At 48.6% G+C, this 26,761-nt stretch overlaps 1 protein-coding gene, 1 long non-coding RNA gene and 1 pseudogene across 2 annotated transcripts in view; 2 read left to right on the top strand and 1 right to left on the bottom strand.

Annotated features, from left to right (window-relative positions):
- LOC147845465 (uncharacterized) overlaps window positions 1-26,761 on the bottom strand; it is a 129,262-nt gene that overhangs the window by 16,445 nt on the left and 86,056 nt on the right. The gene's annotated exons all lie outside the window — the stretch shown is intronic.
- Window positions 1-26,761, top strand: part of LOC101882579 (sterile alpha motif domain-containing protein 9) — a 39,237-nt gene that overhangs the window by 2,021 nt on the left and 10,455 nt on the right. Inside the window, exon 3 of the mRNA XM_087243506.1 lies at window positions 70-112. The gene's annotated coding sequence lies outside the window, so the exon portion shown is untranslated. The remainder of the gene's footprint in view (window positions 1-69; window positions 113-26,761) is intronic.
- LOC147845467 (sterile alpha motif domain-containing protein 9-like) lies at window positions 89-25,885 on the top strand (annotated as a pseudogene).

The following is a 26,761-nucleotide window of genomic DNA, read 5'->3' as shown; positions in this document are numbered from 1 at the left end:
TATTATCAGTATTACAAGTAAGAAATCTAAATTATGTCACAATAATACTTTCTTTATGCTCTTAATCAGAGTCTTTTCCAGTACCATTATGGCAACCTCAACATATTCTGAGGTAAGTAGCTGCAGAGTGGCCAGTATTTTTCATGGGCATCATTTTATCATTGCTGTAAAAATGTATATTTGTTGCATTAAGGTCCAGGGTCCAGTTGCATGAAAGCTCTTAAGCTAAGAAAACCCTATAAGGTTTGATGAACCCTTAAAACTTGGTCAACTTAAGGTAAACTTAAGGCTGCTCTTAGGTATTCCCCTTAGTTAGCTAAAACTGCTTTTCCACTATCATGCTGAATAGTTCTTTAAGCATAATTGTTCCATTCCGTGCCAAACCGGGCCAGACAGCTCTTATACGGTTTCATTTTCCACTGTCTTGCTGCGACAAAGCTCTTTGAAACATTCCAAACGGCATTAGTAGTTGCCTTGGTAACGCTTGTAAACGGCTCCCTTTGTTCAATTAAATTTAAATAATAGCTGAAACTAGTTTTTTCATGTTCATAAAAGCGAAAGCAACCATTTGAATGAGCTCTGTTATGCTGCTCTATCAAATAGGGGTGCTAAATATAGGTACATGTCACAGCACCTTATTTATTTACAGGTCATATGTTGCGCGGCTCTGGCTAAATTTTATTTGAAGGAAAATGACCAAAATGTAATGTGATGATTGAAAATGAATAAATATATTTAATAACATATAATAATATATTTAAAATCTCTGAGCATAACAGAAAATTAAACAATGATAATGCAACAAAAATAGTGCATTTGTATTATAGTAGCAGAAATGTATTTTTGGACAGGCCTTGTCAAAAGTGAGCAGGCACTTTCACTAATAAAAAAAGCACTTAAATTATTTTATTTTTTAACAATTAATTACATTACACAGCGGTTTTATGCCAAAAGTTGATAATGATATAAAATATACTACATTTTGATGGTAAAATATAACCCTTTAAGCAATGGCCGTTATTTATTTCAGTATTCAAACATTAAATAACAAATGCAGTAAGTAAAATAATAAACGAATATGAAACAACACATATATATCAGGATATAAAGCCTATATAGGACTATTATGTTTAGCAAAATGCTGCTCTTTCATCTTTGTATTTTTATCGTTTTATTTTTGTTATTTAAATTTTTTTTTTTGTCTTCATAATTAGACAAATTTGTCTTCATAACAAGCTGTAAGCAAATAGCAGGTGGTGCAGCTGTTATTAAATTAACAAGCCGTCTGGGCTTTGAATTAAAATGTGCAATTATTTCCTCGTTGTTAAAAGAGTCTGCAAGTTCGTGTTATAGTAATGTTGTAGTGGACATCAATGATGATAAGCGTGTCTTTATTCGATGCGCACCATGAAAAAAAGTCTTTCAGTAGCTGTGGTAAAGTTCTCTCCCGGATCAGAGCAATTTTAGCTATCAAATACAGCGCTGCATGCAAACTCAGTCAGGTGAATTAAAGGTCTCATTGCCTAGGATTTCAATCAAATTAATCAAACTCTAGCCATGAATAAAACAATAGGCTATTTTATTATTTCAAAGATTTTAGATGAAGGGTCAGTAGGCTAATTATATTATATATGGTTAATTGTATTCAAGTCAATGAAATACTAACTTTAGTAAATAAAATATCTTCGAAGAATGTGATGAGTTATTCACTTCTCTACCAGACACTGCTCTGTGGTTTTATAACCCTTTTAAAACTGTATCGTTTAGACCTGTAGCATTTTTTTTTATATATATATTAAATGTAGTGTTCTTTACTTTAACGGTTTGGCACGATAGTGGAAAAGTGGCTTAAGTGCTCCCTTAAAGGGATAGTTCACCCAAAAATGAAATGTCCTTGTTACAAACCAGGTTTGAGTTTTTATCCAATTGAACACAAAGTATCTTGGCAGTGTATTATTGTTGTGTTTATCATTGCTTGACATTGCAACCCGCCATTATCAAAGTAAAAATTATTCAAACAAACATCTAAAATATGAAAAGTGACATTGGTGTATTTAACAGATGCTCAGCTGGTCAATGTGAACACTACAGCACCACACTGGTACACACAGCTAAACTGAAGTTGACATTTGTTAATAATAACCACATGAAACAAACAAACATTCAGGGCTCTATTTTGATAATTCATGCGCAAAGTGCTAAGTGCAGGGCCCAAAAGCAATAAGGGCGTGTCAGAATCTATTTTTGCTATTTTATGAATGAAAAAATCTGCTTTGCGCCGTGGCGCATGGTCTTACAGGGTTGAGTTTATTTTCTTAATGAGATATAGGTGTGTTTTGAGAATAAACCAATCAGAGTCTCATCTCCTATTCCCTTTAAGAGTCAGTTGCATCGCACCATGGCACATTTGCTATTTACATGACAGACTTTGTAAGTGGAAAAACTGAACACTAGCGAGAAAACAGTTAAACAGAGCGTCTACCGCACGAGAATGAGAGATGAGCCTCCTCATTATTTACTTTCACTTTCACTCTCGTGGATAGGGAAACTTCTTGTACGCACAAACATCTATTAGCCTGTAAATAACTAATTTTGTTTAATTTTTTAAAAAGCGTAAAGATTTGTTTCAAAACTGTTTCTAAATTCAGTTCTAATTTCCACCAAACAAATAAATGAACAATAATAACAAAGTGTGCTCAAAAACCTGAGTTATATCCTAAAACACATGCTGTGCCCCATATGGTCTAAAACCTGACAGGTGGACAAATCTAAGCTTGTTTTTAATCAAACAAATATAAATATGGATATAATAAATAATACTGCTAATAATAATAACATTATACAAAAGCAAATTGTCATGAATAAACTAAAAAAGCCTCCCGAGATGAAGAAGGCATGAAAGTTTTTATATTTATGTAGGCTAGAAAATAATATGTTTTGTAATATTTTAATCCTTTATATTTATATCCTATACAGCAGTGGTTCCCAACCTGGGGTCCGCGCCCCCGCGCCAGAGTTCACAAGGGGGGCGCGGGAGAGGATAAGTGTTGAGGTAGAAAAAGGCATAAAAATGCTCCACTATTATATAGGGCTTTGCAATTAATCAAAAATCCGATTTCGATTTCGGCTTCAAACGATTATAAAATAGCATTAATCGAGATAAATGATTATTGCATCATATACCGCCACTTTCCAGTTGTACACGTGTTGTTGCTCTTAAAAGCGCGAAAGAGCGCGTGCTTATATGTGTGCGCAGAACGCACACGCAGTCAGAAGCATGCGGCTGGTCAGCATTCGCTCTCATTCACACACTGAGAGGAGCAGAGGAGCGCAGACATCTAAAGTCATCTTAACGTGAGCGCTTTAATGGTCAAATAGGTGTCAAAACGCGGTGTTAAGTGATTATTTATATTAACCCTCATTTGTGTAATAAACAAACGAGTTGAGGATCAAAAGACGTGAAAGAGAAACTATTAAAGAGACAGTGCGCTATAATCCTTCTGCCGCCTGTTTTTATCATTATTAAACAAACACAACGAGAAAACCCTCGCTGCTCTTGACTGAAGGACTGCTGTAGCTAAAGTGTTTTTCTTACAGTGAAGATGCTTAAAGCACAGTTTGTTTCATATTTTTATTTTATTGTATTTATTTCTCTTTCCTTTGCAGGGTGGAAAATAACTGTATTTATACACTTGAAGTCAGATTAGCCCTCCTGAATATTAGCAACCTTTTTCCTCCCCAATTTCTGTTTCATGGAAAGAATATTTTATTAACTTATTTCTGAACATGATAGTTTTGATATCTCATTTCTAATTACTGATTTCTTTTATCTTTGCTATAATGACGGCACATAATATTTTACTAGATATTTTTCAAAATACAAGCATTCAGATTAAAGTGCAGTTCAAAGGCTTAATTAGAGTAATAAGGCAAGTCATTATAACGGTAGTTTATTCTGCAGACAATCAAAAATATATATTGCTTAAGAGGGCTAATAATATTGACTTTAAATTGGTTTCAAAATATTTAAACCTGCTTTTATTCTAGCTAAAATAAAACAAATAGAAGAAAAAATATTATAGGAAATATTGTTAAAATTCCTTGCTCTGTTAAACATAATTTGGGAAATATTTATAAAAAATAAATCTCAGGAGCGCTAATAATTTTGACTTTAACTGATAATGGTTTTGAATAATCGTGATTACAATTATGACCAAAATAATCGTGATTATGATTTTTCCCAAAATCGGACAGCCCTACTATTATATATGTATTTTTAAGTACCAAAAGAAATCTATAAACACATGCTTAAAATTCCAACATAATAGTAAAAATAATTAAAATAAATAACTTTAAATAATTATTTAAATTTTGCTCACTCGCGCAACTTGCTTGTCAACGCGTCGTAAAGGCAAAATCAAAACAAAAATGGCAGAGAAACGTAAATGCAGGGATTCTTCAGAGGCGAAGAAAAATATTAGACAGTATGACAAAGCCTACCTAAATTTTGGTTTTATTGAAGGCCAAGACAAGTTAAAATTGATTAATTTATATTTTCTATACATATTATTAAATATTTATATTATACAAACACACACACACACACACACACATATATATATATATATATATATATATATATATATATATATATATATATATATACTTACATATATACATACATATATATATATATACACAGTACATATGTGTGTGTGCACGTGCGTGCGTGTGTATTTATATGGTGGGGGGCTCCAATGTTTGTATATGTTCATGTGGGGGGGCCCCAGAGAAAAAGGTTGGGAACCACTGCTATACAGTATATATCCTTATTATATCCTATATATATCCTTAATATTTTTATTCTTTTTCATATGTAAAGATATTTGTGTATTGCTGTACATCCTGTCTGTATTAAGCAATGTTTAAATGAGGAGCACAACTAACGCGCTCTGCGCTGGACTTTAGACCGGCTTTGTTCTGGTCTATTGAACAGACTATTGTAGTTTCTCCATAAAGTTAACCTCCACTCCACAGCTGCCCTGTCCTGACTTCTTCATGCATCTCAAAGGACCGAGCTGTCCCGGGACAAGCTTGCTAATATACAGAATTGGACTCTAGGCCATCTGGGCATTCAAAGCATTTGCAGACCTGGACAGATTCGTCCAGCCCAGCACCTCCTTGTGCTGCAAAAGGGAGGAATTCTCCCTATGAGCTATCAACCAAGGCTGAACCTGGACGGGGGCGTCCCGCGAGTCACTTTTAACACACAAGGCAGGGATAATTTGTCCCAATCGGAACGTAGCCAAGGCAGAACCTGGACGCAGCAGGCATCCAGCTTTGAACTAAGAAGACAGGGCTCATTTGTCCCTACTGAATCTACTTTTACCACACAGATAATAAATAAAAGGAATAATGAAGACACTGAACACCATTTGACCGTTAAGTTGTACAATATTTATTCAGGACGATTCAGAGTCTTCTGTTGGTTCGAGTGGGCGAGCGCCCTGGCTTTTCCCCCTGGCAGGGCGCCATGGCAGCGTCCTCCTGCTGGTTCCCTCCTGGAAAAGAGACACATAAAGGGCAGTTAGCCAATGCCACGCGTTCTGCTATCCATGCCAAAGAGAATCTGATTTTATCAGGGGAGACACGGAATCTCTGTCCTCTTGCGCCCTTTCCGCGGGGGGCTTTCAGTGCCCGCTGCCTCCCCATCCTCCTCCTCCTCCTCCACCAGGGCCCTTTCAAACAGTCTGCGGCGCTCGCATGCTTGGAGAGGTCCTAGGTGAAGTGCGTAGAACTTATCTGAGGTTGAAGTGTCATGGCACATGAATTGCGCCACCTTGCGGCGATCCTCTGAAGAGTGTGCATTCTTTGCCTGCGTCGGAGAGAGACAGAAGCTTGATTAGGACCGAAGCCGCCGCTGGTAGTTACAGGGGCGTCACATGCATACTCACATGGGTCGCGATCGCAGTCCGTACGTCAGTAAAGGTGGGTTTGCCTGGAAGGCCCATACTGATCCAAGCAGACTGAAAGTACTTGTACAGGGTCCGACAAGGACTGGCTCTGGAAGTGAAAAAGAAATAGGTAGCCTGGCTCCCTCCAGGGAGACCAGCCCGCAGCGCCAAGAACCTGCGGAACCAGCTGTATTCCTCCCTGTTTAGGGACAACTGCGCCGCCCCAAAGGCTCTGTTTGTCTTGTGCGTGGTAATCTGCCATCAGAGAACAAGCAGTGAGTGAGAGCATGCTACTGGTGACCCCCACCTTACTTGCGCCATACTCACGTTAATGACATAAGCAGACTCGTCGGGGCTTCTGGAGGCCTCTTCAACCTCCTGGATTGTGAGATTCTGGAAGACTCCACAGCGGTGCCCAGAGATGGAGGTTACGTAACGAGTCAGAAAGCCATAAAAGCGCCACTGTTGCCAAGTGCTTGGGTTGGACTCGAGGCTATCTGATGAAGGACATTAGACAAATTAGACCACCGACAGTTCTATTTCCTCTCTGGGTCACCAACAGCTCTTGGCTGCTGGTGACTTATTCTCCGGGGCGCTAGCAGCTCAACCAAGAGCTGCTAGTGGCCCGGAAAGGAAATGTTCGTTTCTTCTCCAGGGGCACCAGCAGTTCTTGGTTCACCCAGTCACGTCTATCTGCCCCTCTCCCCCGTGAATGGGACTCATTCGGGGGGAAGGGGGGCAGACAGACGTGGGTGGATGAACCAATAACTGCTGGTGACCCAGAGAGGAAATTAAACCTAGGCCATCAGCAGCCGTTGGTTCACCCAGCCACGTCTGTCTGCCCCCCTTCCCCCCGAATGAGTCCCATTCGCGGGGGAGAGGGGCAGACAGACGTGGGTGAACCAAGGGCTGTTGGTGCCCCGGAAGAACGAACAGGGGGAATCGTTGAAACGGCGGAAGGCTGGCTTACCAAGCAGGGCGGGAATTTTTCTCCCAGCGGTCTGGTGACAGCGCACTAGGCTGGCCTTGGGGATCAGTCTACTTTTCTTCGCCTGCTTGGTTCGAACCTCGTGCACAACAACACGCCGGCATATGCCGTGAATGAGGGCTCTGACCTCCCTTCGAATCAGAACCAGAGCCGTGCTGGAGAGGCGACAGGCGGCCGGCGGGGTTTCCGATAGGTAGTCCAGGAACTGGGCCACGTTCTTCAGATAGTGCTGCCTCGTGGGCAATGACGTGCCTGAAATATACTCAGCTCAGCGCGGGGACGTGGTCCGGGAATGGGAAGGCATGGGGGTCCAAAGCTTCCGGAGGCTCGCCCGGGAGCCGGTGGTGTAGGAGGCGACCTGGTTCTCCTCCCCCGCTTCCTCCTTCTTTTCCCCCCTTCTCCCCTCCTTAACTCCCGGTAGAGGCGTGTGATCTGAAGCAGGGTAGACCGCATCTTGGTAACCTGCTTCCCCAGGTCCGTGAGCTGAGCCTGTATGTGCTCTGTGGCGCGCCTGCAGCCGCGGTCAGCGCACGGGCGGCAGGCCTCCGGGCCCTCCAAGTCCCGCTCCTCCTTGGAGGACGAGGCTAGCCGGGACACGACGGGGATTGCCGGCTGGGTGGACTGCAGCGACTTCAACTCCCGAGCTACTTTCCAACGTTTCGCCCTCCCCATAGCCTCTTTCCGGCCCGAGGTCGAGAGCTCCACGTGCTGCCTCAAGTGCCTGTCTAGATGGGCTGGCGTCCTGCGACAGCCCGGGACCGGGCACGGCATCTTCCGCGTGTCCACGCGGCCGGCGGCCAGCGCGAGCAGCAGCCGGTTCTCATCCGAGTTGGTCACCTTGTGAACGGCCGTCAGGTGAGGAGCAAGTCGACTGTAGACGTTGAAGCATAGGGCACATTCACCCATGACTGTGCTAGAGTCAATGCAGAGGGGGAAAGGGACCCACACGCCACGTGCGGCGGTTGATTAGCGGACGGAGGCGGCGTCCACTTCTGCGTTATGACGTTGGTGGACCCGTATTTCTTAAAGGGGAAGGACACCCCCCCGCACCAGGGGGTGTAAGCCGATGCCCTACGGGGAGCCATTAGGTTCAAACTTTCTTTTGTTACGACTCTCAAGTAGGGGGGAGAGGGGTGTCCACCTCACTCCCTCCCCCCCTTTTCAAAGGAACCAGAGGGGGGGTGTCCCATTAAACAATGCACCCCCCCTTCATCGCTGCCCCGGCCAGCAGTTCGACAGCTCTCTCTCTTGTTACGACTCGAGTAGGGGAAGGGGTGTCCCACCTCACTCCCTCCCCCCTTCATTGCTGCTCTGGCCTGCAGGAGCTTTTCCACAGCCTTTCTCGTTCACTTTTTCCACCCCAAGCCGGGAGCCAGCAAGGATAAACTCAGGGGGTGGGCGGCGTTGCGGGCGGACGGACGGGATGCAAACGCACACACTCGGGTGGGGGGAGAATCGAAGCCTACACCAGCTCGTTCCCTACGCTGCCCCTGGGGGCTCAATTCACCACGCCGGGTGACTCGACCGAACCCACCGAGCATCCCCCAGCCCTCGCAGGGCGAGGGGCGTGGGGCGGGGGCACGGGCCGAGTATTGGCGCGGGGGAAACGGAGTCCAGGGGGGTGGGCTGGCGGGCTGAGCAGCAGACAAGCTCTGGGTCATAGCAAGACGGGCCATCTGGGTCCTTACCCACGGATCGAGGCGGGAAGAGGGGGCGCTGTGTGCGGAGGGACACCCCCACGCCTCCCTGATAGAATGCCCAGGACGGGGAGGATCTGCCACACCCATAGAGGCCGACCCCATTGGTGCTTTGGGGGGCCTGGGTGGGGGCCTAGCCCCTGGGGCGTCACACTTGCTCCTATCGATCAGTCACCGAGGGGTCTGGCGACTAGAATCTCAGAGACTAAGTCCGTAAAATGTCACCTTCCCCAAAACCCTGATGGCAGGTCAGAGATTGTTGGTGTCGGGCAAATACCTCCAGGCGCGGGACGTCCCGACAAGTAGGCCGGGAAGGGTGGTCTCCCGTCGGGCATGGTTTGGTGGGTCTAATCAACGCCCCGGTGAGCGCCAGGCCTAATGTTTTCCTGTTGGACCTTAGCGCTAGATGCGTAAAGATGTGCCGTTGGTGAACCATTGATGGAGCCACTGACATCCAGGGGCCCTGTGCCGTGCGCGCACTGCCCGAGGTACCCTCACTCTCCGGGGGCAAGCCCAGCTCCACTCCCTGGCCTGGAGCCACTGACATCCAGGGGCCCTGTGCCGTGCGCGCACTGGCCGAGGTACCCCCTACTCTCCGGGGGAAAGCCCAGCTCCACTCCCTGGCCTGGAGCCACTGACATCCAGGGGCCCTGTGCCGTGCGCGCACTGCCTGAGGTACCCCCACTCTCCGGGGGAAAGCCCAGCTTCACTCCCTGGCCTGGAGCCACTGACATCCAGGGGCCCTGTGCCGTGCGCGCACTGCCCGAGGTACCCCCACTCTCCGGGGGCAAGCCCAGCTCCACTCCCTGGCCTGGAGCCACTGACATCCAGGGGCCCTGTGCCGTGCGCGCACTGCCCGAGGTACCCCCACTCTCCGGGGGAAAGCCCAGCTCCACTCCCTGGCCTGGAGCCACTGACATCCAGGGGCCCTGTGCCGTGCGCGCACTGCCCGAGGTACCCTCACTCTCCGGGGGCAAGCCCAGCTCCACTCCCTGGCCTGGAGCCACTGACATCCAGGGGCCCTGTGCCGTGTTCGCACTGGCCGAGGTACCCCCTACTCTCCGGGGGAAAGCCCAGCTCCACTCCCTGGCCTGGAGCCACTGACATCCAGGGGCCCTGTGCCGTGCGCGCACTGGCCGAGGTACCCCCTACTCTCCGGGGGAAAGCCCAGCTCCACTCCCTGGCCTGGAGCCACTGACATCCAGGGGCCCTGTGCTGTGCGCGCACTGCCCGAGGTACCCCCACTCTCCGGGGGAAAGCCCAGCTTCACTCCCTGGCCTGGAGCCACTGACATCCAGGGGCCCTGTGCCGTGCGCGCACTGCCCGAGGTACCCCCACTCTCCGGGGGCAAGCCCAGCTCCACTCCCTGGCCTGGAGCCACTGACATCCAGGGGCCCTGTGCCGTGCGCGCACTGCCCGAGGTACCCCCACTCTCCGGGGGCAAGCCCAGCTCCACTCCCTGGCCTGGAGCCACTGACATCCAGGGGCCCTGTGCCGTGCGCGCACTGCCCGAGGTACCCCCACTCTCCGGGGGAAAGCCCAGCTCCACTCCCTGGCCTGGAGCCACTGACATCCAGGGGCCCTGTGCCGTGCGCGCACTGCCCGAGGTACCCCTACTCTCCGGGGGAAAGCCCAGCTCCACTCCCTGGCCTGGAGCCACTGACATCCAGGGGCCCTGTGCCGTGCGCGCACTGCCCGAGGTGCCCCCACTCTCCGGGGGCAAGCGCTGGTTCCAAAGGACCCTCCAGATTGGCACCTGATCACCAGCAGTGCCCGGGCACCCCACTATTAAGCCCGGGGACACTAACTCCTCCAAACCGCACGGACAAGACAGACGTGCTGCTGGTGACCCAACTGGCCAAGACGTACCGCTGGTGGCCCAATCGGTCTTGGGTTTCTGAACCCAACCGGCCTTTGGCTCGTGGATGGGGCACCAGCGGCACTTAGTTCTAGCCTCTGTGAGCAATGAAATCCCATGTTTGCAGCGGGGGGACGAACGCTGGGGCGCGGGTTGGCAGCTCAGCTGCGTCCCCCTGTCTCCCCAGGGCGCGCGCGCGCTGGCCTGCAGGGAGAAGGACGCTTTGGCGCGGGTTGACAGCTCAGCTGCGTCCCCCTGTCTCCCCGGGGCACGTGCTCTGGCCTGCGGGGAGACGAACGCTGGGGCGCGGGTTGACAGCTCAGCTGCGTTCCCCTATCTCTCCGGGGCGCACGCGCGGTGGCCTGCGGGAAGGAGGACGCTTTGGCGCGGGTTGATAGCTCAGCTGCATTCCCCTATCTCTCCGTGGCGCGCGCGGTGGCCTGCGGGGAGGAGGACACTTTGGCGCAGGTTGGCAGCTCAGCTGCGTTCCCCTATCTCTCCGGGGCGCGCGCGGTGGCCTGCGGGGAGGAGGACGCTTTGGCGCGGGTTGACAGCTCAGCCATGGACCCCTGACTCCCATGGTGTTCAGCCCACTGGCCTTGCCCGGGTTCGAACGCTTGTCTTGGGGCAACGGGCCCCTCTTTAGAGCCCTGGTTCGTTCAACCGCTAAATCAGAAATTGCACTAAGTGCCCTATTTATGTCTGTTACCGATTTCTCGACGGCAGGTCAGCGAAACCCAGGGTCTCGATAGCACCTCCAGGCGCGGGACACGCCGGGGGAGAGTGGTCTCTATGCGGGCATGGCTTGGTGGGCTCTCCCCTGGGTCTAACCAACGCCCCCGGTGAGCGCACTTAGGCCCCCGTTGATGCGTAAACGGTGCTGCTGGTGAACCATTGGCCTCCAAGGCTTCATGTCACACGCTCCCTGCCCAATACACCCTCACTTATCCCGGGCAAGCACTGATCGCCAAAGACCTCCCCTGGCTCTCTGACCCCTCGCCTACCGTTGGTGACCCAACCAGCCCTTTGCGCGCGCTGGCCTGCGAGGAGAAGGACGCTTTGGCGTGGGTTGACAGCTCAGCTGCATCCCCCTGTCTCCCCAGGGCGCGCGCGCGCTGGTCTGCGGGGAGACGGACGCTATGGCGCGGGTTGACAGCTCTGCTGCGTTTCCCTGACTCCCATGGTGTTCAGCCCACTGGCCTTGCCCGGGTTCGAACGCTTGTCTTGGGGCAACGGGCCCCTCTTTAGAGCCCTGGTTCGTTCAACCGCTAAATCAGAAATTGCACTAAGTGCCCTATTTATGTCTGTTGCCAATTTCTCAACGGCAGGTCAGCGAAACCCAGGGTCGCGCTACCACCTCCAGGCGCGGGACACGCCGCGGAGAGTGGTCTCTATCCGGGCATGGCTTGGTGGGCCCTCCCCTGGTCTAACCAACGCCCCCGGTGAGCTCATCCATTGCGTTTGCCAGCGGTCGTATCAAAGACCCCCCCCCCCCCCCCCCCGCTAGAGTGCCACCATCCCCCAAATGAGTGTTAGTTGTTTCAAACAGCAAAAAAATAAAATCAATGCATTTCGTTTTCAAAATGAAATTTTTTTACTTTCTCAAAATAACAACGCGCCTCATTTTTAAGCCAGAATGCCTATAAGAGCACATATGTATTTGCCATTTAAGCAGCGTGCCACAAAATGTCAAAACGACTCTTGCATCAAGCTGAAATTAGCAAACAACAATTGTGTTAAGCCTTGCACCACTTTGCGCCCAGTGTATGATAGGGCCCTTTGTGTTGGAGGATTCATGGCTAGATTTGACCAGCCTGGTGGCCAATCATTACACCAGTAAGAGCAGAGTGTAGTTTGAGGTGCATGTGACTCCATAGGACCAGATGGCAATTGAGCTGGACAAGCAACGGGATTCCACACCTCCAATTGGTTGATGTATGCCCCCATAGCCTTGTTGCCTGTCCTGATCAGCAGGTTTCCTACACAACACATGCTAAAACGAGTGTGGAGAAACAATGTCAACAGTTTTAGGCAATTGTTATGTCAATGCAGCTTGGGTCCAGACCACAATCCCACAGCTTCATGCTTGTGAAAATACAGCACCCCAACCCTTTCTGGAAGCATGTTTTAAAATGACAACATGCATGGCATGGGCTGTTCAGGGGCCACCAACACATGGAAGAGATGTTCACTCTACGTGTGCCATTGCACCATGCCCATCTCAGCAAGTGAGCACTGACTGGATGCATTCAGAGGTGCAGTCATAGTTACCAAGTCCAGCTCCATCCCAAGAAAATGTTCTACACATGGCTGGACATGTTCTTTTTTCAGTGAATATGTTCTTCTCTCAGTTGACCAAAACCCCAATTTGGCCGGAGACTAATCTGGCCTTTGAGTAATTGAGGATGCAAATTCCTACCTGCTGAAGATGATACAATGCACCTACTGCCACCTAAAAGACTCAGAGACACGAACATCATGAAGGGTAAGACCTTGTCCTGACATTCCTGACCTTGAAACAAAAGAAAAGGTTTGTGTTGTGGAAGGTCAATACAGGAAAATATATGCCCTTTAGGTAAATGGCACCTGGCATGCTGTGGATAAACATCTTGTGCATATTGATTCAAAATGGGTTAAAATAAATGTTTCTCTAAAACCCAAATTGCATCTTGACTAGAGAGACAGGCTCAATTAGATTCATTGCTAGGAGGACAGAAAACTGATTGTGCAAGATAGGACTGTAAACAGTCAGCCATTGGGTCTATCGGTCAGGCTAGTTTGATGTGTTCCACACAATGGCTCACATCATTTCTATACCTTGTGCATGAATGCCTCCCTTGGTGGCCATATGTTTATAGTTGGGAGTCATCCATAGATTGTGCATAGTCTCCATCCTTGTGCTGCTGGGACAAGGATTGCACTTGAAGGCTTGCAAGGCAGAAGTGGCCTGGCCTGCAGAAGTATAGCCTCTGGCAGTGAGATATGTTTTGAATGGGAGATATAGTCAATCCCAACATGCAGCTATGTTTTGCAGACAATGATTGACCACAGCCACCTTCGTCACCAGGGAGAAAGCCACGTAACCCCAGGTCATTCTGCTATCAAGGATTGTAAGAGCAGAAATTAAACAGGCGGAAGAAGATGCCCTCCAAGTAAAATTTGTGTTAGTTTACACTACCATTTGAAATTTAACCAAAATATGTTATAGACTTTTCATTAAGACCCTAAAGTATCCTATTAATTTATGTAAACTGATTATTTGATTTCACCTTTAAGGTCTTTCATGCTTCTGACCACAGGCCTCTATAGTATACCAATACCTCATTACTGTAGGTGTTCACTTTATTTAAAAAAACTGAAAGCAAGACAGCCGTGTCATCTGAACAACCAGTGGACATCAATGACTGGAATAAAGACCATGTGAGACAATGGATGCTTGACATAAAAGTGGACAGAGAAGATGCAGACATTTTTTACAATTAGAGAATAAGTGGAGCAGGTCTTCTCCTTTTGGAGGAGAAGGATTTCAGAGAACTAGGTCTTTCACTGAATGCAAGGAAACTAGTTTTTCACAACATAGGTCCTCTGAAACCCAAGACTCCACAGCAGAATGTCACTGTGACTTTGTCTTGTAGCTTAAAGCCTTGCCCTTTTAATAGATTTAATGCAGCTCACAGGTACAGAGAAAACACTACTCTAGATGTAACTGAAACAGGTCCTAAAGACCTCATTCAACCCTGCCATGAATTTAAAGGCTTCACCAACACAACAGAAGAGGACAGAATGAAGAAATACACTTATGAGGTGATTCAGTTTGCAGCAGCTTGTATAAACAGTCGCACTAATGGCACCATTCATTTTGGAGTAGCAGACAAACCACACGGACAAATTCTTGGAGTTGACATCCCAAAAACAGATTATTTTGATGTACAACAGTCACATGCAATTGAAAAACATTTTAAATAGGAAAAGAATGTTCAGATAGCAAAGATGTGCATTAAACCCCCTCGATTTGTTGAAGTTCTCAGAGCTGACATGACATCCTCTGGAAAAAGTGTTATTGAAGTGGATATAGAGCCATCCTATAATGTCTGTCAAGACCTACATTTCAACACATATGATTTAGAAAAAAATAACAAGAACCTCAAAAATAAAGACAAGATGTCTGAACCAAAGAAGAACAATGAAAGCAAGTCTTTCTTCATAAGAGATGGCAGCAGCAGTAAGAATATCATTACATCTGATTCCTTAAAGGAGGTTGAGAAATATCTTGCTAACATGGCACATTTATCCCAGCTAAGAAAGGAAGCTGAAGAAAAGCATCTTTCCAATGTCAAAACCAGTGTCCAAGGCTCTAAACTCTGTGAGATGATAACAGGAGGGACACAATCTTTGGACAGGTCACACTTTACATGGTACATTGTGGTGGCCAACAAGTCTCATCCAGTTCAGCTGGAAAACCTGCGCTTCCTTCTTCACATGGATCTAGTGGCTGTTTTGGATTTTGATCCAGAATCTGCTGAACATGGCTTAAATAAGCTGTTTGAAGAGAGAAAAACCAACGTTAACTTACCGACTCAATATAAAATAACAGGTGCAGTTGAGGACATAGCAGACAAGCTAAAACTTACCAAGAATACAAGTTGGGTTTTCTGTAATTGAGGAATTAATAATGAAAACCCATCTGATGCTGATAAGTGGTTAATTGAGAAGGGATCCTCAGTGCATGATGTCATTTCTTTCCTGTGTAGAAGGGACGTGCTGCCTTACAAGAAATTTCTTACCATATTCCTGCTGTTAAATCAGGTTAATGATCGGAAAGACCCTTTACTTGAGACCTTGAAATTCTTTTTACAGGAGCTCAAGGGAGAGAACCAAATCTTATGCATCACTGACAATGAAACATCATACACCTACTGGAAAGATCTCATTGATGTAGCTGACATCTCTAAGAGATGTATTTATGATCTGAGCTTTGCTGAAGTCAATGGCACTGTGCTCAGCCTGTGGTCAGAAAACCGCAAATCCAGCCGATTTCTGCCTTGTGGTGGAGGCAGTAATGTTAAGCTCTCTAAGAAAACAGAGGAATCCTTAGAAATGCTGAGTATTCTTTGTGTGAATCAATGTGAAGGAGGTAATGAGGACCAACAACATATTAAAAAGATCTTTTATAAGGGAGGGAAAGTGTCTTGGTGGAACTTCTACTTCTCAGAACAGCCCGGCTCAATGCCGTTCATCAAACGAGACAAGTTTGACTACATTGTCAACACTATTATTTCAGACATACGCAGCCAAAAAAGAGTGTGTGAGTTTTTCAACATCTTTCATCTTCCAGGCTGTGGTGCCACTACACTGGCCATGCATGTTCTGTGGACACTCAAGGATAAATTTCGTTGTGTGACATTGCAGGACTCAACAGGTGATTACACTGCGGCAGCAGAACAGGTAGTGCAGTTACTAACATATGGGACGAATGAGCAACCCACACGACTTCCTGTGTTGCTCTTGATCGATAATTTCCAGGATATTTCCGATGTCAAAAAACTCAAACTTCAAATTGAGGATGGAATGTTAAAAGCAAAATATTTATTCAAAGTCTCCACAAATAGTAATTGTCAACTGCATGAGAGTTGAAACCTAGTGAACAGACTGATAGAACTGATAATTCAGTATCCATTGGAAACAATTTATCTAAAAATGAACAGGAACTGTTTTAGGAAAAGCTGAAGGGGTTTAGGAAAACCAAAATGAACACAAAAACATTTTATGGGTTCATAATTCTGATGACCAACTTCTCCTCTGAGTATATTTAGAGTGTTGTGAAAAAAACCCTCAAGGACTTCAACTTTGAACACAAGCATGCTCAGCTTTTGCAGTTCTTGTCTTCTTGCATGTTTACCGCAGTAATGCAGTGCTGTCAGTCTCTACATGTTAAGAGTTCCTTGGTCTGCAAACAAAAGCAGCAATTAGATTATACAAAGTCGAAGATGGATTTGAGAGGTTTTTCAATCTTTTGACAAGATGCAAAGTTGATTCCAAAGTTACCTTTAAGGGTGTGCGAGTGATTCAGCCAAGTATAGCTAAACAATGCTTGCAGGAGCTTTAAGCTTCTCATGGAGTGACAAAGGCAGAAATCAATGAATGCAATGAATTGGCAGCGTAAGCTTGCACAGGTGTTCTTCATTGCCAATTATCCCAGCATATAAGCACACCTGGAGCGAGCAAATGCCATCCTTTTAAGCTGAAGAGACTTTCAAACAGCTAAGGGACAGTCATTATGGCGACGGAGTATAGCACTTCCGTTCCCCTCCTCGGGAACGAAGGGTTACTTCTGTAACCTCGAACATTCCCCTTCGGTTGGGGAACTTCAGTGCTATTAAGTGGATTTGATCTTTGTGAAAATCCACGAAATGGGAGGATTCGGTTCAGAAGCCGCTCGTCTGAAAGAGTATTGAACGGGCCAATGAATGCAATGAATTGGCAGCGTAAGCTTGCACAGGTGTTCTTCATTGCCAATTATCCCAGCATATAAGCACACCTGGAGCGAGCAAACGCCATCCTTTTAAGCTGAAGAGACTTTCAAACAACTAAGGGACAGTCATTATGGCGACGGAGTATAGCACTTCCGTTCCCCTCCTCGAGGAACGAAGGGTTACTTCTGTAACCTCGAACGTTCCCCTTCGGTTGGGGAACTTCAGTGCTATTAAGTGGATTTGATCTTTGTGAAAATCCACGAAATGGGAGAACTATGGAAAGCTCCATAATGACTGTACCTTACCAACGCCCCCGATGAGGGGATAGTCAAGCAAGTAGTGGGCCAGCAGGTGACTCCTCCGCTGAGTCAGTGCTGGGGGCCACGGAGGAATCTGCAGGCCTCACCTGACGGGGAACTTTACTGACAGATGAAAAGGCCCACGTACCTCCGTGTTAGGGAGAATGGCGCAGCAAGCGTGTTTCAACACCCTACCGAGTTGTTTCCTCAATCACCAAGGGGTTACCTAATACCCTTGAGGAAACCGGCTCCACTTGCAGATTGTAAAACCTTGCAAATGTGTTGGGTGTCGCCCAGCCCGCAGCTCTACAATATCTGTTAGAGAGGCGCCGCGTGCGCGCGCCCGAGAGGATGCGAAGCTCCAAGTGGAGTGCGCACGCACTCTCGGGGGACGCGGCTCACCTCGGCTCTGATAAGCGAGAGAATGCCATCCACAATCCAGTGGGAAAACTTATTTCGGTACGGCACTTCCCTGCTGCCGACTGCCATAACAGACGAAGAGCTGCTCAGATGATCTAAACTCTGTGTGCGGTCCGGATAATATGCAAGACGCGAACTGGACAAAAAAAAGAAAGGGCTGGGTCTGCCTTCTCCGAGGGCAGCGCTTGCAGGCTCACTACCTACTATTAAAACGGAGTGGTAGGAACCTTGGGCACATATCACGGGCGGGGTCTCAGGACGGGAGAGAAAGCCAGCCCAATTACAGGCACGAGTCACTGACCGAAAAATGCCTCCGGGTCCCTGACCCTCTAATCGATATCAACGCGACCAGCAAAGCTGTCTTCAGGGACAGAAAGATACTGAGTCGAGGATCGAAGGGATCTGACACGGCTTGGGTAGCGAGGGCGAGATCCTAAGAGGGCATGAGAGGGGGCGGGGTGGATTAATTCGCTTAGCGCCCCTGAGGAACCGGATGATGAGGTTATGCGTTCCCACGGTGTCCACCGCGTCATGAGAGCGGAGATGGCAGCCACGTAACCTTGAGTGTGGAGGGCGACAGCCTGCTCTCCAGCTTCTCTCGGCGTAAAGAAAGCACAACGCTGATCTGGCAAATTACGGGGGTCTTCTCTGCGAGAGACGCACCATTCAGTGAATAGACTCCACTTCAGGGCATAGGCGCGCTCGGGGAGGGGGCTCTAGCCCGAGTGACGGTAATAGCCACCGCAATCGGAGGTTACCCAAGTCTTCCTCGCGTCTAAGGACCTCCAAAGATCGGCGAGGGTGCCAGATGGTGCCCTGTCCCTGAGAGAGTAGGTGCTCTCTCGAAGGGAACTGCCAGGGGAGGGCTATCTTGAGGGAGAGCTCTGATATCCAGGTCCGGTTGAGCCAGAGGGGCGCAACCAGCAACCTGTTCCTCGTCCTCCCTGACCTTGCACAGTAACTGCGCGAGCAGGCTCACTGGGGGAAATGCGTATTTGCACATGCCCCGAGGCCAGCTGTTAGCCAGTGCATCCGTGCCGAGAGCACTCGGACAGGGAAAGAACAACTGGCAATGAGCGATCTCGGGGGGAAGCAACAGATTGATCTGGGCTTCCCCGAATCGCGCCCATATCAGTTGAACTGACTCGGGGTGGAGTCTCCATTCTCCAGGACGTAAGGCTGCCGTGAGAGCGCATCGGCTGCACGGTTGAGCTTGCCTGAATATGAATGTCGTGCAGCGATATCAGCCGCAGATGACTCCAGAGGAGCAGACGGCGGGCGAGCTGAGACATGTGGCGAGAGCGCATACCCCCCATACGGTTGATATACGCCGCCGCCGCCGTACTGTCCGTCCTGACCAGCACATGTTGCCGCTCCAGCACCGGAAAAAAAACTGTGGAGAGCGAGGAACACTGCCAACAGCTCCAAGCGATATGCCAATGCAACTGGGTACCTTTCCACAGGTCCGCAGCCGCATGCCCGCAACGCACAGCCCCCCAGCCTGTGTTGGAAGCGTCTGTTGAATGACAACAAGACTGGACGCCTGTCCTAGAGGCACTCAAGCCTGTAGGAATGAGGGGTCGCTCCAAGGGCTGAGGGCGTGGCGACACAGCGCAGTAACGGAGACTCTGTGTGCGCGTGCGTGCCATGCGCGTCTGGGGACCCGATCGTGAAGCCAGTGCTGCAGTGGTCTCATATAGAGTAATCCGAGCGGCATGAAGCGGCTGCGGATGCCATATGCCCCAGGAACCTCTAAAATAGTTTCAGTGGGACCACGATTTTACTGTCGATCTCTCTCAGACAGTACAGCATCAGCTAAGCGCGCTCTCCGGAGAGGCGCGCTGCCATGGTGACCGAGTCCAGCTCTATCCCGAGAAAAGAGATCCTCCGCACGGGGGCGAGTTTGCTCTTTTCTCGGTTGACCTGAAGCCCCAGTAGGTGGAGATGCCGAAGCACCTTGTCCCTGTGCATAATCTATTGCTCCCGCGAGTGGGCTTAAATTAGCCAGTCATTAAGATAATTGAGTATGCGGATGCCCGCGAGCCGAAGGGGCGCTAAGACCCGCGAAGACAGCGAGAGCCCGAAGGGGAGGACCTTGTATTGCCATGCTCGACCTTCGAACGCAAACCGCAGAAACTGGCAGTGGCGTGGAAGAATGGAGACATGGAAATATGCGTCCTTCAGGTCTATGGCTGCAAACCAATCCCGAGGACGAACGCATTGGAGAATGCGCCTCTGCGTGAGCATTCTGAACGGCTGCCTGTGCAGACAGTGGTTCAAAACGCGCAGAAGGATTGGTCGTGACCCACCGCTCTTTCTGGGTACGATGAAGTATGGGCTGAAAAACCCACTCTCCATCTCGGCTGGAGGAACTGGCTCGATTGCACCCTTCGCCAGGAGGGCAGCAATCTCCTCTCGCAAGACAGGGGCGGACAGGGGGTTGACTCTGGTGAGATATACGCCCGTGAACTTGGGGGGCCGCTTCGCGAACTGAATCGCGTAACCGAGTCTGAGGGGCTGGCCCGCGCTAACCAGGCAGGCAGAGCCCTCGCTACAATCGCTGACGTACCAGCGGTGGGGCAGCGCGGAGTGGGTGTGCTGATCCGGGAAACGCGAGGGTCCCGCAGAAGAGCTGAAGGAAAGCGATTTGCTCTGGCTCCGCACCCTGACTCCGGAAAGGGGGCTGGAGGGCTGAGGGAAAGGAGACCGTCCCCCCAGCACTCGTGAGCCACTGGCGAAGCACGTAGAACCTGCGAGCCGGAAGGCAGCGCGTCCCGGACTGGCAAGGTTCGTGCTGTCACATACGGGGAAGGGAAAAAGTGCTCTTTCATTGATGTTTTCATGGCAGTAAAAAGTGCCATTGGAAATGGGGCCCGCCCTCCAGCGGGGAAAGAGTAAGTTCCCTCTACTCCAGATGGCCTGTCCCAGGGACGCTTCACGGTCCGTTGCCGGACTTAGCGGCGTTCTGGGCAGGGGGGGCTGCCTGCTTCCGAGGTACCCGACGTGCTTGCTTCACAAGAGGCGTGTGCGGGGGCGGAGCAGCTCTCGTAGGCGGGCGCCTTCGCCGAGGAGCAGGTATGAATGGCACGGCGGGCGGAGCGGCTATGGACCGCCGATAAGACATCACCCATCAACTGCTCTCTCACCGCCTTGAATTCCTGGGTGAATTTACAGACTGTGTCGCCGAACATGGCTTGGGATATGGGGAAGTCAAGAAAGCAGACTTTGTCGACTTCGCGCATATCAGCCAGGGGTAGGCGCTCCTGGATCACTAATGTGGACATTGTCCTCCCCAATGCACACGCAGCGGACTCAGTAGTCCGAAGAGCTAAGTCGGCGGCGGTGCGGAGCTCGTAAGCCTGGGTTGGACCCACCCTCGTGCAGCTCGGCCAGCGCCTGCACTTGGTAGCGCTGGTAGGTGGCTATCGCATGCAAGGCGGAAGCAGCCTGGCCCGCAGCTATGTAAGCTCTAGCTCCGAGGGAGGCAGATAACTTACTGGCTTTGGATGGGGAACAAGGTGGACCCCGCCAAGAAGAGGCGCCGCGCGGATTGACCGCCATCACACACTCAACCTGAGGAATCGCCACATAAACCATCTCCAACCCACGGCCGAAGCAACCCGGGAAAGCATGGCTAACATGTCCGTTTCAGGATCCGTAGTCTTGATCGTCATCGGACAATGAAAGCCCACCCTCCGATGCCGCGGTGGACGTCTGGTCTCCGGTGTCATCGGGCGTAAGGGCTACCATCTGTTAAACGGATCGCTTCCCCCGCCCGAAGCTTGGATGGAGCGCTTAGAGGAGCGGGAGGTCCACAGGCCCGTAAGCGACGGATTATTTCTCGCTGAAACCCTCAGATCTGCCCGAGTGCCCACTGCAGCTGGGGTGGTTCGCCCTTTTGCAAAGGCTAGCCGCAATCTTTACTGCGCAACAGTCATGGCATCGCAATGACGACATGAACTGCCCGCGAGCAGCGCATTAACATGCTGGACCCCCCAGGCATGCAACGCAGTGCCCGTGCCCATCATCCAAGGACAGGAAACCACCGCATCCAAAAACGCACAGTCGGAGCGCCGTCCTAAAAAAGGATACAATTGACATTGATACAATGTCTTCAGGTAGATCATAGAAGCGAAAGACAAATTCGCATAGCAGTTCGACTGTCTTTAAAGCTGTGGGCAGTTTAGGTATGGCAATGAGTCGGCAAGCCTTAGAGAAGCGGTCAACAACAGTGAGTATGGTGGTGTTTCCTTGGGATTGAGGCAGATCTGTAATGAAATCGATGGCTATGTGTGACCAGGGACAACGTGGGACTTCTAGAGGTTGGAGTAGGCCGGCGGGAAGGTGACGGGTAATGTTTAGCCATTTGACAGGTGGAACAGTTATTTATGAATTTGATCACATCCTTACTGATCGATGACCACCAGTAACGGTTCTGGATAAGTTGAATGGTTGCTGTGCTAATTGGATGACCGGAACTGGGGCTATTGTGAACTTCAGTGATGAGTTTCTCTCGTAACAATGGGGGGACAAAGATTTTGTTCTCGGGACATGCCTGCGGAGTGGGGGTATGTTCAGATGCTTGGAGGATCTCGGTATCAATATCCCATTGGATGGGCGCTAAGATCAGGGAATCCTTTAGGATTGGTTCGACATCCTCAGCCAATGCTTCTTCAAAGAGGCGAGATAGAGCGTCAGCCTCAACTTTTTTTGAACTGGGAATGTAAGTAACCTTGAAGTCAAAACGAGTAAAGAATAGAGCCCACCTTGCCTGTCTTGGGTTTAATCTCTTGCACGATCGGATATATTCAAGGTTTTTGTGGTCTGTAATGACGGTGAATGGGTGTTTGGCGCCCTCAAGCCAATGTTTCCACTCCTCCAATGCTGCTTTCATGGCTAGGAGCTCACGATTGCCAACGTCATAGTTTCTCTCAGCTGGATTGAGTTTGCGAGAGTAAAAAGCACAGGGGTGGAGTTTGTTGGTTGTCTGGGACCTCTGGGATAGAATGGCTCCAATACCCATGTTGGAGGCATCAATTTCGACCACAAATGAATGGTTGGGATCAGGATGACACAGGATGGGCGCGGTTGAGAAGCGAGACTTGAGTTGGTTGAATGATCGAATGGCTTCTGGATTCCACTTCAGACGAGCGTTATTGGCTTTTACCATGGCTGTGAGGGGAGCGGCTACTGTACAGAAGTTTCTGATAAACCTTCTATAAAAATTAGAAAACTCCAGGAAACGTTGTAATTGCCGGATGGTCTCGGGTTTGGGCCACTGCGTAACAGAGTCAACCTTCTGCTGATCCATGGCAATGCCCTCAGGGCTGATGATATAACCCAGAAATGATATACATGTCTGATGGAACTCACATTTGGAGGCTTTGGCGTACAACTGGTTCTGAATCAGGCGTTTTAAAACGGCTCTGACATGTTGAATATGTTCAGGTAAGGAATTGGAGCAGATAAGGATGTCGTCGATGTACACAATGACCCACTGATTGAGCATGTCTCTGAATATCTCATTTATGAAAGCTTGGAACATGGAAGGACTGTTTGCTAGGCCGAAGGGCATAACCAAGTATTGATAGTGGCCATTTACAGTAGAGAACCCAGTTTTCCATTCGTCCCCCTGTCGGATACAAATGAGATTGTAAGCACTGCGGAGGTCCAATTTCGTAAAGTATTGTGCTGAGCGTAGTTGTTCGAGGGCTGCTGGGACTAATGGTAAGGGATAGCGATATTTGACAGTAATTTCATTTAGTCCTCTGTAGTCAATGCAAGGGTGCAGGCTACCGTCCTTCTTCTTTACAAAGAAAAACCCAGCTGAAGCGGGTGAAGTGGATGGTCGCATAAAGCCCTTCTCCAGTTCCTCCGAGATATAAGTATTCATGGCTTCAGTCTCAGTTGAGAAAGGGGAAAGATCCTGCCACAAGAAGGGGTTGTACCTGGTAGTAGCTCAATGGCACAGTCATACTCACGATGAGGCGGGAGCTTAGTGGCTTTCTGTTTGTTAAAGGCTTTAATGAGATCTTGGTAAACTTCGGGGATTTGATTCAATTGAGGGTCTTCAGAACCGGAGATGATGGTGTTAATCTGAACAGGGAGGACAGACTGTAGACAATGGTTAAGGCAATTATTGCTCCATTTTATGATCTCACCAGTTTTCCAGGAAATTTGGGGGTCATGAAACTGTAACCAGGGTAACCCGAGGATAATGGTGTGTCGAGGAGAGTCAATCGCTAGGAAGGAGAGTTCTTCTTCATGGAGTGAGCCTGTTTGAAGAGAGATTGGCAGAGTTCGGAATTTTATGTGAACTTCCCCCAGGGGGCGCCCGTCTATAGCAGTGATGGCTAGGGAAGAATTACAGGAGGTTAGAGGAATGGAATGGATTGTGGCAAACGTGTGATCAATGAAGTTGCCAGCGGCTCCTGAATCAACCATGGCTAGAGTCGGGATCTTAACCTCACCATATCTTAGATAAACGGGTACACTCAGAATGATATTGGAAGTCGTGAAAACGGTGGTTGCACTAACCGGCAAGGTCTTGGGTGGAGGTTTATTGGGGCACAGGATCTTCGTATGACCCAAAAGACCGCAATATAGGCACAGGTGGTTTCTCAGTCTTCGTTCACGTTCCTCAGGGGTTAGTCGGGCTCTGCCCAGTTGCATGGGTTCAGTAGGACTCTCAGGGGATACAGGACAAGGAGTGACAGAACATAGGGGTTTTCGAGTGCGAAGTAAATTATCTAACCTGATCGAGAGCTGGTCCAATGATTTCCCATCATCGCAGCATGCCATCTCCGTTTGCAGTTCGGGGTTTAGAGCTTTCCTGTATAGAGTCCTTAGAGGATCATCAGCCCAGCCAGTTTGCGCAGCCAGTGTGCGGAAATGTAGAGCGAATTCGGCTGCAGGTTGATTTCTCTGTTGAACACACAAAAGCTCCTCACCAGCATTACGACCTTCTTCAGGATGGTCGAACACAGTGCAAAAACGTTTGAGAAAGTCATTATATGAGGGAAAAATCGAGGTGTTGTCTGGCCAAACTGCAGTAGCCCAGTCTAATGCTTTTCCTGTGAGCAGGAAACACACAAAAGCAATTTTACTATTTTCATCCTTAAACAGATGGGGCTGTTGAGCGATAAACAGTTTGCACTGGAGTAAAAAGCCTTTGCACTTAGCTGGGTTACCTGAGAATTTTTCAGGGAATGCCAAACGAACACCGGAAACAGTCTGGGTCTGTGTAACAGAGTGTTGACTTGGAGAATAATTGGCAGTGAGTTGCGCTGTGGAAGTAGCTTGCAGGTTTTGCAGTGATTTTACCAATTTATCAGTGAGCTGGGTTAAATGAGTCAACTGTTGCTGATGTGTTGTTAATACCTGAGCTTGAGCTGTGACTTCGTGGGACAAGACCTGCATGGCTGCGGGATCCATGTTAGGCGAAGTCTTCTGTAACGTGGAGACTGACACGGAGGGATCCATTTTGCAGTATTTATTAGATACAGTTTAAACATAAACATCCAACACGCACTAAAGTGCGAACTCACTTCAACAGCAATCAATAAAGATCGTGAGGCTGGCGGCTGACAGACACAGAATGATTTACCAGGCATAGATCATTGGCAGGCGGCATGGTTCAGAGTCCTTATGACAAGCGTGGGTCGAGGGCAGGCAGCGTGGTTCAGAGTCCGTGTAACAAGCGAGGGTCGAGGGCAGGCAGAAGGCAACTCAGAGTCAGAAACAGTCCGGGGTAATGCACAGAAGATCAGGCAGGGAATAACGCTCAGAAATGTTGGCCGTGGCTGAACAAGACTTCGCACTGCACTGTGGTTTGAGTGTGGCTTAAATAGGGAGCATGGGTCATTACCGGGATTCAAATCAGGTGTGTGCACAATCAGTCTATGTGGATATTGTAATGCTAGAAGTCCGGGGATGGCAGCCTCTGCTGGCCAGCAAGCGGAAAGACTGGGACAGAGTCGGTGACACCGATGTTCAGAAGCCAGTTATGTAAAGAATCTGGTACAAGAGTGAATTGCTTCATCGGATTCTCAATGAATGGACCAGTCGCACTTGACATTGACTTTGAGTCATAAGGTTCTTGAACTGACTGAGCTGACTGATGAACAGAGAAACAATTAAGAGAAAACTATTGTTCAAAAGAGCCTTGATTTAACTGAGCACTTCAGTACAGCACAGTTTGAATTGGTCAGTCTGATCAGGCTTGCATTTTCACTGCCAATATTAAACTTACTTGGTAGTTGTGATGTATGATAGAAAGTTGTGTTATTCTCTCTTAAAGAAGCTGTTTACATATCAAGTTCATAAATTCAGATGTGTGACAAGCGCATGTAAATAAACAGAAAATGTTACGCCCCTAATACTTTCTACATATTCAGATGTAACAGGTGAACAGACCTATAAACAACATTAGAGGACATAAGCCACTTTTCCACTATCAGGCCAAATGTTTCTCTTTGCGTAACTATTTCATTCCATGCCGATCAGGCCAGTTAACACAGAAACAGTTTTATTTTCCACTCTGATGCTGATCAAATGACGCTTTCTGAAATGTAATACAAATGTGCCAGTCACTGCCTTGGTAACTTTAATGTAATGTAAATAAGTAATATGGTCGATGGTCTTACATTTCTGTGTTTTGTGACTCCTTTTTTTCTGGTATTTGCTTCGTTCAATAAGAAACAAATAAATAGCTTTCTTCTGCCTATCCAGATATGGAGAAACTGACAGCCAGGCAACACAATGGCGACATCATGCACTCAAGTGCTCAATTAACCATGGTCGGATTGAATTTAAAGACTGAATTATACTTTTGTGTCAAGTGCACATGATGGTTAAGTGCAGCCTTTGCCCAGTCGCATATACTTTGCCATGAAAGATGTTGACGCTAATGTGCACCTAGCTCTCAAAAAAAATTTAACTACCCATCGCAATGATGCACAGCGCAAGCTCTGTGATTGGTCACTTGTTAAATTTGACAAGTGTGGGTGTGGCCGAGAAGTTTAGGAGAGGAGCAACCTGTTGGAGTGAGCGTCAAATTCTGTGGAGGAGCTC

This window comes from Danio rerio, chromosome 3, assembly GCF_052040795.2.
Source record: "Danio rerio strain M-AB ecotype USA chromosome 3, GRCz13ab, whole genome shotgun sequence".
NCBI classification, from domain to species: Eukaryota; Metazoa; Chordata; class Actinopteri; order Cypriniformes; family Danionidae; genus Danio; species Danio rerio.
Note: the sequence above shows the minus strand (reverse complement) of the source record. Positions and strands in the feature narration are given on the sequence as shown.